Source organism: Lingula anatina, chromosome 9, assembly GCF_051362555.1.
Source record: "Lingula anatina isolate TDL-2025a chromosome 9, LinAna3.0, whole genome shotgun sequence".
In the NCBI taxonomy this organism is placed as follows: domain Eukaryota; kingdom Metazoa; phylum Brachiopoda; class Lingulata; order Lingulida; family Lingulidae; genus Lingula; species Lingula anatina.
This window is the reverse complement of record NC_141775.1, coordinates 3805997-3819440: the sequence shown is the minus strand read 5'-3', so window position 1 is coordinate 3819440 and position 13444 is coordinate 3805997. Positions and strand designations below refer to the sequence as shown.

General features: G+C 35.3%; 2 long non-coding RNA genes across 2 annotated transcripts; both read right to left on the bottom strand.

The window, feature by feature from the left end:
- Positions 1-4035: 4035 nt before the first annotated feature.
- On the bottom strand, positions 4036-12681 carry LOC147759795 (uncharacterized). The gene is made up of 3 exons (XR_015331241.1): positions 12090-12681; positions 4670-4742; positions 4036-4060 (listed from the first exon to the last, which is right to left on the bottom strand). It is a non-coding gene; the product is annotated as an uncharacterized LOC147759795 (long non-coding RNA).
- On the bottom strand, positions 6919-8898 carry LOC147759796 (uncharacterized). The gene is made up of 2 exons (XR_015330967.1): positions 8727-8898; positions 6919-7624 (listed from the first exon to the last, which is right to left on the bottom strand). It is a non-coding gene; the product is annotated as an uncharacterized LOC147759796 (long non-coding RNA).
- Positions 12682-13444: the final 763 nt, after the last annotated feature.

The following is a 13444-nucleotide window of genomic DNA, read 5'->3' as shown; positions in this document are numbered from 1 at the left end:
GATTCATACGTAGTGCCGTATGACTTATGACTTGTCCTTGAGAAAAACTACGCACAAAGTGATGACGTCGCACATTATACGTCGTACGGAAGGCCTTGCCAAAACTCTCTAATTATGTGGGCCGTGTCCTTGCTTCTAGCATGGGCTTGCCCGATGTTTAGCTTTTTAATGGACCAAAAAATGAAGTTGACAGATAGACTGACGTCTTTGCCTTTTTTAAGAGATAAATGTAGTTGCATTATTAATATCAAACTGCCACCATTTAAAAACCGTGCTTTGAAGCGAAGTCAACGTGTTTATTGAAATTCCTTCGAAATTCGACTTTATTTCAAAATCTTCAAAGGTCATCAAATATTTCTTTAGTGAACATTTTGGTCTCATCATTATAACCATAAAGAAATATAAGAATTTTTTAAGATCTTAAAGGTTAAGAAAAACTGTATAGGGTCCAGGAAAAAAATAATGTAAAACGTCAACCTATGGAAAGTAATTTTGCATAACATAAGTGATTATAATTATTATGGTGTTGTCCAACACAATATCACTTGAAAGAACAAATGAAATAGTAATTTAGGCTTTCACCTATGACGTTGGATTTCTTCTAATTAACAGCGTGATTTCCTTTTTGGCAATCTGCCAGAGAAGCTTTCCGCCATTCGCTGTTCTCATGAGAACATGCCATGAATTTTATAATTTTTTTTTAAAAAACTTCAGCAGCATACAATGAACAAATTAGACGACAGCGCCATATTTTGCTTTATGAAACCTTTTACACGGGATGGGCAACTTCGACGCTAATGAACTATTTAGATGTATGTTAGAGACAACCTAAAATGCATGCAAGCAAAAACCAATATTCATTTCAGATTTGTGATCTATTGTGCAACGGCATTTTAGTGCGAGAACTACCTGTACGTTGATTTAATTTATTAATTCATTAGAGGAAACATAGTATATGCTAATATTGATTTTCACAACTCTTCCTACGTGCTTCTCTCCGTCCAATTATATTATATTATATTATATTATATTATATTATATTATATTATGCCTTTATCAAAGCAATAGTTTTATTTGTGCTCTACATATATATCATTAAGTAGTACTATTATTTTTTTGTTCATAAAAAGCACTACACTGTACATTAATAAGTTAATTTCTATCTCACCTTACCGAAACAAACGGCCACAACAGTTTTATTGCTTTGGTTAACATTTTATTCATGCATAAAGCGAAGAAATCGAAATATAATGAAACTCCATAACATGAAACCCCTTATCAGATCCGTTTTAATATATAAAATCATAAATCAGGAAATTGCTTCGTATTGTTTCTTAAACCCTGTCCAGGTCAGGTAGCACTTTCATATATTCTGAACTGTTGGATTCCAGTTATATTGTATGCCTCTCCAGTGGTACCCATCGACATGGTGGCAGATGCAAAACTAACAAACTTGTGAAGCGATGTACTGAAGGAAAAGGCTTACAGTTAATAAAATCCGAAAGATATTAAAAATTCATAGGGAGGAAACACCCCTCGACTGCAGGCCACAGCTGTAGGATTCAAGTTAAACCATGATTCTCATAAAGAGTCCTCAACCGTTGCTTAGCAAAGTTAAAAAGATTATCAGGTAGGTTTGCAGATGGACGCACTTAGTCAACTTGGCGAAGGGAAAGGTATTGAAACATGTGTGTTGTACCATAATCTTTTAGGCCAATCCATGGTGGACCATCGGTGCTTGGTGTACTTTCGCTGCTTGGTGCGCTTCCGGTGCTTGGTGACGACCCCTTTACGTTGGCTTTAATCGTTTTCCTCTTGGGTGCCCTTTTTGATAGTGGAATGACCACTGCATCACTATTTCTAATGACTAAAAAGAATCAGTAGCACCGTATTTCATATTTAAATTAATCGAAATATAACATTGGAATACCAGAAGGTAAAAGTGTTGAATTGAAATTAAAAAATCAAATTTAATTGCTAAAACACCAGAAGTGAATATATGTACCCAAAAAGAATAAGAAACAAATATTCATCAATCTTAAAAGCATTAAAACTTGTATAACCGGCATTTCTACAATAAAAAAATATTTAAACAAAATATGCAAAATATGGAAGTTAGGAGAAAGCAAAATAGATTAATTCCTGCCATTATTATACTTATGCTTACTTTCCACATTAACCTGCACTTTTGCCATACACAACTTCCCAGTGAGTTTCTAAAGTAAAACCAGAACAGGGTCATGCAATTATGGGGCAAACGATGCAAAAGTATCTTTTTAAAACGCAAAGATGTTTAAGAAGAAGAAAAGAAAAGCAGAGCACAAAAGTATCTGGCAAAAATGTAATTTAGTCTACTGATTCTCTGTATTCAAAATCTTTGGCCTTAACACCGTCACTTTGTTTCTCGATTTACAGTTGAGTCACTAGCTTTAAGACCTACTTAGCCAAAGCAGATAGCATATTGCTGCATGGTATATCGTTAGAGCCAAGCTTACCTCTCATGGTCTTAAGATACTACTCTGTTACAAGAGCCCAAAACATATATTGGCTAACGTTGATATACTATATTTTCGTCTTTTAAAGCGTCTCTGAGACAGGAAAAAAAGCGCAATTGATTACCGCCAAGAAAGCTCGTTTTATATTTGATTAATAATTGAAGAGAGCGTCTCCTTGTTGCTGAATACTGCTGAGGAAATCATATGGGCATAATGTGCAACATAATGTTAACAAAAAGAATTTCTACAGAATGTTTTCAAGAATTTTATGGCGGAGTGGATTTTTTTCGATTGTTTTCTTCTTGAAAATTAAAGCAAAAAATCTGCCGACCATTTTCAGAATTCCTCTTCTACAATTTTATTATATAAATGTTTATCACTTTTTGACTCCCACAGCAGTATAACGTTAATTGACAATTTACCGACAATTCACATCTGTCCCCATGTAGATTTTAAAAATATTCTAAGCTTTTTCTTTTTCTAAGTCCTATCGATAAAAATAAAATGTAATCCAGTAAAGGAGGAAAATGTTGCTTCTGGGGGAAAATAACCCTTTTAATTGCCAAAAGTCGTTGTAAAGAAACTATCACATTAAAAGAGTGTGTGACTCTTTTCTGAATAATTAACAGAAATTTTCACAATTGACAGCTGACAACACTCACCCGTCGAAATGATGCTCAGAAGCAGCAGGATAAGCACCGATCTCTTCATGGTGATTCCGTTGCATTTTTATCGCGTCAGTTGATGTTGTCTTAAAAAGTCGTTCTTTTCAGTAATCTTTATATCCTGTTTGAAGCGGGAAATTGGTTATCAACTCTAATACTGGAGTCAATGCCCTTGAGCTGACTTTGATGCCTGCTTCTTCTTGACTTTATGACCTGGTGTGCCGGTTTTGCCCTAACATTAAGCGTGGGGTCAGGTTAATTCACCCTGAGCTTCAGAGCTAACTTGACACTAACCTTTTCACTGTAGCCTATCTCCATCGTGTCAAGTTACCTCTGACCAGATTCGATTGCCTCCGCCGCCCGCCAATCAAATTTAAAAGCCCGCACTCAATGACTCATTAAACGATCTAGCCAATGAACGCGAACGAGTCAAAGCGCGCTTTGTTCAAATCCGGACCAATCAAAGATAAGGCTGAATATCAGGGTCTTGCCGTAACCTGTGGGCAGCACGCAAATAACATCGTCTCTCAGTAGATAATGATGCAGGGCATCATACTGCTCTGGTTTCAATTCCGATATACTCCATGCTTTCTTTGTGTACGGTTATGCACTCGGAACCACTCGGAACTACTCGGATGTCTCCGCACTCGACAATAACTATGTTGTTAGTATGGAGCTTGCGGAATCAGCCGAGGATTGCCGATTGACGATCAACCAATCAGCGTTTTCACCAAACTTTGGTGAAAAATTTTGAAACATGGATTCGATTGGCTTATATAAAATAGGTCAAACTATTTTCGTCAGAGGTAACTTGACACGATGGAGATAGGCTACAGTGAAAAGGTTAGTGTCAAGTTAGCTCTGAAGCTCAGGGTGGGTTAATTCGACCACATAGGCAATCTGAAAGACAGAACGATTTGTTTTTTGAAATTATTACCCTAGCGTGTTACGACGTTTATATTAGATCCAAAAACTGTATAGGGCTCATTAAACAAATTGCAGTGCTTTAAAACTTAAAAGTTAAACCTTTTATTAGTAATTTTCTATAGATTTTAATTGTTATTAAGAAATTGTCAATTTTTCTGCCATTCAGAGTTCACGTGATAACCTAATTTTCTAAAGATATTAATTATTATTAGTATAGTCTACATATCTGTGCCTTTCAGAGTTCACGTGATGACCTGATTTATTTCTTTTATTCGTCAGGTTGGGTGTATCATCCTTTCATGCTGGTATGCCCTTATCAATTATTTAGTTGTGTGTCAGTAATATTGAATAGGTGATGTGCGCACGTCCTGATTTTAATTGAATCAATCTAAATCACAAGATAATGTAAGCTACCGGTACTTCATGTTGTCAGTCACGTACGTAAGACCTATCAATAAACTTTTGTTGCATTTGAAGGTACTTGGATATTTTTTTATTATTTTCCCAAAACTTCGATTACTCTAACGTCGTTACGCTATTAATACAAGAATTTTTCTTGATGAAAATGGGTCGAAAACCTACCTATTTTCGTTTGCAAACCAATTAGTCAAACACTCTTTTTCTGCTGAGGCCTCGAAAAACCGACAATTCCTATCTGAAATGGGAGTGTGCAGTTATACTGGTATTTTAGTTGTGAAACTTGTCTGTTTCTATCATGTTTATGGAATATGCAGGTTAGATATCAACATTTAGGTCAAACCTGATATGAAATACAGTTGTGGTTGATGTATAACGAGATTTCATCATTGAGTTCATTTTGCGGTTGCCAGTTGAATTCCTCACAAATGGGTCAGAAAATCGATCAAAAAGTGGAGAAAATAACCTTTGGAGACTTTTACGTAAATGTCAAAAGCAAACTCTGAACCATATTCTTCCAGTTACACCGGTCTTGTCATACAGACTTGACATTTAATATGGAATATTTTTTTTCCAAATCATTTTTCATCAGTTTTTTCCTATTTTGCTGACTGATAAATGAAAATAAGGATTACAATCGTGTTTTAATAACTTTTAATAATCTCTTTGATGTCATTGTGACATCGGTCCATTAAAGGAATTCGCCAGAGAAGCAAACAAAAACACATTGCCTATTCTATGTCATACGACAACCATTAAAAGAGATATTTTGGATCTCCATATTTTCCAAATTATTGTCTGTAAAAGAGTTACACTCTCCACAGAGGACCCTCATGTCAGTGTCTAGTCACAGTAACGATCGCTGTTACGCCTGACCTCTTCTGGCTGCTACCAGCGCTCTCAAGTGGCAAGGCATTCCTTGGGATAGGTTTTTAGAGTTCAATCTGGAATAACATTCCAGGCATCGGTCAAAATCTGTCCTATTTGGTTCAAATTGTTGTAGGACATGTAGGCCATTGATTCAGCGAATAATGATCTACCCACATACTGTCTATGTGGTTCAAATATTGCGATTTTGATGACCAAGGTAGCTGCTCATTCACTTGGTTTTGTAAGTAATCTGCTATTAAAAGTGCTCTGTGTGAACCGGCTATCTCACCGTGCAACTTAAAATTGTTCCTAAGGTGCCCCCTATCAAATGATAGTCAAGTGGTTCCCAGATTATTCCTTGGTTTGAATTGGTTCAGGTTTTCGTCGATGACTACCATTGGTGCTTTGGCACCAATGTGGTATCAACTCCAACTACTGACGCTGTTAATGACCTTAGTCACTTTCGACGCTGCACATGCTTCGTCGTTGGCCTCTTCTAGATGTCTGTAAACTCTGTTTTGACTAGTTAAGCGGTACAGGTGAAATCTGACCTCAATAAAGAAAGCCACGAAGTTTCAGTGTTCAACCCAGAAACGGTCAAGGTCCCCGATTCATTAGAGAAACATACAACGATGTTTTGGTGTTTACAGTGGATTCCTCGGAGGTCGTCTGGTATTCTAACCCCCCCCCCCCCCCCCCCCCCCCCAGTTGGCATGGGGTTTCGAAACGTTTTGGTATTATAGAGGGCGAACGGTGCCATTTGGTTCGGTTTGGAACTATAATTCAGCTAGTCAAAATTCTACTTTCAAAAGGGGACCATTGGTGTTTTATTTTCAGAAATCGAAGGGGGGTTTAGGACCCCCCTGGCCCAACTTAATCTGCCACTGCCCTCCACAACACCTTTGTACAATTTGCTCCAGGGATGGAATTGCTTTTGGGTTTTTTTTATGTGATTTCAAATATCTTGTTACATTTACTCAATTATGTACCGTACTTCAACCTATTGCATTATTTTCTGTAATCATGCTTACTTTACAGGTATATTATGTTTAAATATTACTTCCCGCACCAGGGTTAGTTAAAAAATAACAAAGTATTGTGTCATTGAATCATTTATCAAATGTTCCTTTGTTAAAAGAAATAAAGCACTTGTTCTACATAACACGAAAGAAAAACGTAGTTGATGCAAAACGCGGATATATGTAGCCTAGTAGTCTCTTGTTAAACGGCATGTTATTTTTGAGGGCTGTTATACGTAATATTCTTTTATTAATTCATAGATGAATAAACAGTATAAACCCATATTGACATAAACTGATTTTCCAATGTGCTTTTCTCCGTGTATTATAATTATATTATATTATATTATATCCATGTCTTCTTATAGAATGGTGCTTTTACCAAACGGAGTACAACCTGTTTTATTTGTGGTCTAATTCACTGAAGATTTTTTTATTATTTTCTATATATTTATTCTATTTTATTCATTAAAAGTACTAGTGTAAGTTGTTTTCGTTTCTTATTTCATAGAACAGAAACACATATTGTCTTAATAGCTTTCATTTTATTCAAGGAATAAGCGAAGCGATTATTGAAACAAAATCATACTATAGGACAACTCACATTAGATATAGTTTGAAATTAAAGAAAAATAAAAAAAATAGTTCCCAATTGTTTGCTAAAACATAATCAAGATCACGTATTTTACTTTCAGTCACTCCCATTGCAAACGTTGGAATCCAGTAATTTGTGTCGCCTGTGATGCCGATCTAGACGGTAGCTCAAGCAAAACTAACAATCTTGTGAAATGTGATGCAGTGAAGGAAAAGGCGTACACTTAATTAAGTTCCAGAAAATATTTCTAATTCTTTGGGAGACAACCCCTCTCTCGACTGCAGCAATGGCTGTAGAATTCAAGTTTAACTATAAATCTCATGTAGAGTCTTCAGCCATGAAGAACATACTATGATAACAAAGATAAAAAGTTGCCTTGCGGATGGGAGCACTTGGTCGACTCGACAAAAGGAAAGATGCTGATACATGTGTGTTGCTCCATATTTCTTTAACGGCTTTCAGATTCCTCGGAGTCCTCAGAGTCATCAGAGTCATCTGCAGTCTCGGTGCTGGGTGCAGTCTCGGTGCTTGGTGCAGTTTCGGTGCTTGGCGAACTGCGTTCGTCTAACTTCAGCTGCTTCTCGTTCCTTGCTCTTTTTGACAGTGGAATGGCCACCGCATCACTGATTCTAAGGACTGAAAAAAGAAAAGGAATTAGTACCACCGTATTACACATCAAGATAACGTGAGAGATCAGTATAGGGCATCACTTGGTTAAAGAGCTGAAATGAAAAATAAATCAAATTTTATCTCAACATCATAAGTGAATGTACCGAAATGAAAAGAAGATAAAAATGCCCATCAATTTTGAGACCATATAACCAACATTTGTAGAATGAAAAAACAACCCACCCCCAACCCAAATAAATATATATATATAAATAAATAAACAAACACTAGTCCAGTTTGGCAATTATGGAGAAAGCAAAATACCACAATTTCTGCCATTATTTTATGCTGACCTTTGAAATTAACGGGTATTTTTTACCATACAGTACTTCCCAGGGAGATTAAGGTAAACTAGAATAAGGTCTGGTGGTAATGGTGGAAACGATCTTAATATCTTTTCAAATACGCAAAGAAGTTATTAACAAGAATAAAAGAAAAACAAAACGCAAGATAACCTGACCAAAATGCAATGAAGTTGACGTCTTTGAAGTGAAAATTTTAGCAAAAAATATTTTTTACTTTAAGCTCATGAGTGAGCCCTAGAGCTGTAATAATAATAATAATAATAATAATAATAATAATAATAATTATTATTATTATTATTATTATTATTATTATTATTATTATTTTTATTTTTATTATACGGTTTGTGTACTCTTTCCAATATGTACAAGATATATATATATAGAATGCAAAAAAGTATTTATATGGAGTTAAATACATTTTTTTGGAGGGGGGGGGGGGGTGGCTGAAGAAACTCCACACCCACACCAAGTTATTGGTATATAAGTAACCCTGTATGATGTACTCCCACGGGAGCTTTCCATAACCAGGTCTAAAAATGCACCCAAAATGAAAAAAAAAATACAGAAATCAATACAATAGATCTAACAAATATTTTTTTAAAACGAGTTGTCTTGTTTATTGTACTCAAGTGGCTTCTGGGAAAAATATCCTTTTCTTGCCATATGTTGTTTTGAAAAACCTATTACAAAAACTAAGAGTACGACAGACTCTTTTCCAGACTAACGACCAGAAATTTTCACAAGTAACAACTGACAACACTCACCAGTCGAAATGATGCAAACAAGCAGCAGGATAAATACCAATCTCTTCATTGTGATTCCTTTGCCTTTATTCGCTTCAGGTAGTGTTGTTTAAAGATATCGTTTTGCTCAGCAATCTTCAGATCCTGTTTGAAGAGGGAACTCGGCTAACAACCCTTATATAAAACTCTATCTCCTTGAACTGACTTTGATGCGTGCTCGTCCTTGACCTAAACGTGCTCTTAGGACGACATATACGGGCTGGACCACGTCTAGAAGCGCTACCTCTACCGGCGTCTGTTCGACTCTCAAAGAATACCATGAAGTCAATTGTCAGACAAAATGGTTTTTATTAAAATATATAACCTCTAACATTTATATCAAATGTTGAACGTTTTACTTACTAGTGCCGTGCTCTTACGAAAGACATAAAAACGGATTTTCCAATGGTAACCATAATTCTGAATCCGTTCCGGTATTCATAGTTATCCGATTGTTTTTTAAGTGTGCTCTTTGTATAACCTCTTAAAAATATTACGGAGGGAAGCCAAGTGGCCCGGTGGCAAGCATTTATTTGAGAATAATTACGAAGATAGCAGGCGTTTTAGTAGTAAAGTGGAATTTATTACATTTCAAATGTTGTTTACGATGTATTTATTGTGGAATATTAAATCTCATATGATGTGATGTTATCCATTTAATCGCCATTATCACCCAATCTGTCAACATAGGAAATAAGTGAACAAGCAAACACGGGGTAATAACTGATTTAGTTAATTTTTACAATCAAGCCGTTTTCATTAAAATATCCCTCTTATTGCTTAAATTGGAAAAAAACTATTCGTATTGCTATTGGATATTGCAAGTAATTAAAAATGCAGCTCTACAAATTAACCCTAGATCTTAATATTCAGTAAGATCTATCACTCGAAGCATTAGGTACTCTGTTGGCACAGATTGTAATAGTATTGCAAGTGCATTTTACAAACAATTTTGCGCTCGTTTCACGTATGGTTGCAAAGAGGTGATTTTTTGTTTGTTGAAAGCTAATAAAAAAATATACTGATTTCAACGTTGCTAAGGTCATCAGACATATTTACATTTTGTTTCCATACTTTAGCATATCAAAATAAAGGAAATAGGAACTTAAATGTCATAAGACACAATTAACAATGTAGTATTGAACAATTTTCAATACTTTGGTTGGTCTTTTAATGTTTAAAATGAATATCATCATTTTAGTATTCTCATAGTGGCATAATACAACAAATTAAAAGAGGTTTTGAATTTGAAGACAGTGCTTGGCAACCAGCCTGGGTAACTTTCTATCATTCACAGTTCACGTGCAAATCTGCAAATCCTCATTTTTTATATTTTTTCTTATTATACAGGCTTATTTATTTTTGTAACCTTGCCCTTATTAAGTATTTAAATATATGTTAGTGACACTAAACCTACGGTCACGCGTCCCAGTTTTAAAGAACTAAATCAATATCAAAAACACAAGAAAAATGCAACCCATTTATTTCGTCTTGACTCTCACTATGTTCAATGCCTATCATATCACGTTTTGTTCACTTTCAAAGCATCGGTTTCTTTTTAAATTCTTTTTTTAAAACTATTTGATTCTGTGATGTCAAACATTTGACTTAACAGCCAAAAGGGCCTAAGACTAAAAAAGCGTGCAGTAGGTAAAATTATATGCTTATAGTATCGGCAATGGCACTAGATAGATTTTTCACTAGAAAAGTTTAGATAAGCCCCTGAGAGTCTTTTTATCCATCATTTTATTTATTTAAGAACACACACACACACACACATATATATATATAATGAATGAAAATCAAAATTAACTAATCAATTTATCAATCAAATAAAAATGTGATAAGCAACTCCTAGTTTCTAAACCTTCTGTCCTAGACGTAGTGTGCTAGAACATTTTTACACTTGGTCCCCCTCGAAATTGAGAAGTTTGACGGCGAACACAAAGTAAAGAACTGACTAAAATTTAGGCATGCACAGCTCTAAAAAAATCAATTTTTAAACTACTGTTCTTCAGACATATTTTTAAAAAGCTGCTGACATGTCGAGTTGGCAAGTCAGGTATATTTAGTTTACAATTGTTAGTAAACATAGTATTAATTAAAATACATCGCTGATATGGATTAAAAAATTAAAGTGATTTTTTGACAAATGATTTACTGCACACAGTCACTTACAGTGATTATAATGCATAATTAACAATACTGGTATATCATTTCTGTTATCAAATGATTCACCACTTAGTAATATAATATGGAGGCCTGGTCCAGATTCGTTCAAAGCTGATAACATAATATTGCAAGCCTTACTGATTAAAACAAGCTAATCTCTGGCAGTTTTGAGATACTCCGTTAAAAATGCACCAAACACATATTGTTATATTGATATGTTAAATTTTGGTCTCTCTACAACGTACGCTTTCATTAAAATGAGACCTTCAGACTGAGACTGGAGAAAACGTACTGTCACATTTAATTACTACCAAGAAAGCTTGCTTTGTATTTGATTAATTATTAATGCGAGATTCTCCTTTTACCTTAATACTGCTAGGGTTATCATTAGGGCTCTGTTCAATATAAAGCAAACAAGAGGAATTGCTACAGCATATTTTCAAGAATTTCATAATGGGATCAATTAATAAAATTGATTTCAGGAGTCACGTAAACATACTGATATATTTTCCTCTCGAAAATTAAAGCAGAGGCTGCTTAACATTTTCGAAATCCTTTTCCTGCATGTAGCATTTAATTTCTTTAAATGTTCATCACTTTTTGACTCTCACAACGGTGAAGTTTTAAAAATGTTTTAAAAACTTGGTCTGTTACCATCTTGCCCGTTCCTTCAATTTATCAAGAGTGTAACAAACACACGTCATATAATTTACCATTTGTTCCATTGTCAATTTTAAAACATCCCTTAAAATAATTTCTTAGCTTTATTTCTTTTTATAAGTCCTATTGCAATATTATATAATATAATCCAGTAACCTATAAAAAGGGTGAAAATGGTTGGTGTGGGGGAAAATAGCCCGTTTAATGGCCACAAGTTGTTTTGTAGAAACTATTAGGAAGCATTCCCACAGATATTTGGATCGATCCATCTTCCTGGGAAGGATCGATGTCTGTCCCGCCTACTAAAAGCTGTTAGGGGGTAATTAACTTTCGTGCGCGCTCGGCTCCCTCTTGAGCTGTTAGCAATTTAGCGTGAACCCCCCGGGAGTTAGGTCGATCCAGATGGATCGATCTAAGTATGGGAACCCAGTCTAATAATAACTGAGTGTGTGACAGACTTTCTTCCTGAATAACGAACAGCAATGTTCACAAGTGACAACTGACAACACTCACCCGTCACAACGAAACAAAGCAGGATAAGTACCACTGTCTTCCTGGTGATTCTGTTGACTTCCCATTTCTTCAGTTTGTGTTGTTTAAGCTGGTCTCTCTTCTCAGTACTCTATAGCACCTGTCTCAAGTTGGTGCTTGGTTATCAAACCTTATATATAAGTCTATCTCCTTGAACTGAACTTGAACTGGTTGATTCAATTGAGGGGAAAAACTACTCGAATTACGATAAGAAGAATATGCAGGTTTGCGAATTAACGTTACATTTTGCATGTTCCTTAAGATCAATCATCCGAAAACATTACGTAATCCATTGGCAGAGATTGTACTTTATTACAGGTACAAATTTCCATCTGTTTCATCTGGGGTTGCAAAGAGGTGAAATTCTGTTGAAATCTTGCCAAATATCTTCTTCATTTCAACGTTGCAAAGGCCTTTAGATATTTTCTCTATGAATGTTTTGTTTTACTAATTTAGCATAACGAAATACCGTAAAAGAAATAAGGACTTGAATGTCGCATAGGGCACAATGAAGTGCATTTTAACAGGCTTCAATATTTCAGTTGAACTTTCAATGGATGAATGACAAACGTCATTTAAGTATTCTCCAACAAAAATATTCATAGTACAAGATATTGAAAGAGGTTCACTATTTTGAAGCCAGTGCTTGGCAAACAGCCCGGGTAATTTTCTATCATTCACAATTCACATGAAAATCTCATTTTGGACAAAACGTCAGTGCCACGTTTTCCGATTTGTTATTCTAGAGGTTGGGTTTTATCCACCTTTTTATTTTGATAACCTTGCCCTAATCAAGTATTTAAATGTATGTTTGTGACAGCAAAGTTCTGTGCACGCGCGCGTCCCAGTTAAAAAGAACTAAATCAATATGTTAACCGCAAGAAAATTTAACCCATTTCTATCCTCTTGGAGCTCGCAGTATTCAATGCCCATCATATCACGTCTTGCTCACATTTAAAGCATTGGTTTTTTTTTTAAAATTCTTTTCTAAAACTATTTGGTTGTGTAATGTCAAACTTCGACAAAAGAGCCCAACGGGATTAAGGGCTAAAAATTTGCTCAGTTGGCAAATTATGCTTAAAATCGGTAAGCACACTACATGTAGCGGTGTGCCTAGCCTCTACCAGGGTCACAGGTTGACTTTTCACAAGATATAACAGATGTCTCTGACCAGTTCATAACACAATTCTCTCCTGACGCGCTGGAGAAAGTATACATAATTTAACTGCGGCCCTGGTAGAGGGTACATTATCTTGACCTTCTGTATGTTCTAGCAGTAACAAATTGGTTGAAGTCTTTCTATCTAATTTAAGCAAATACAAGGGCTTCTTATAGAG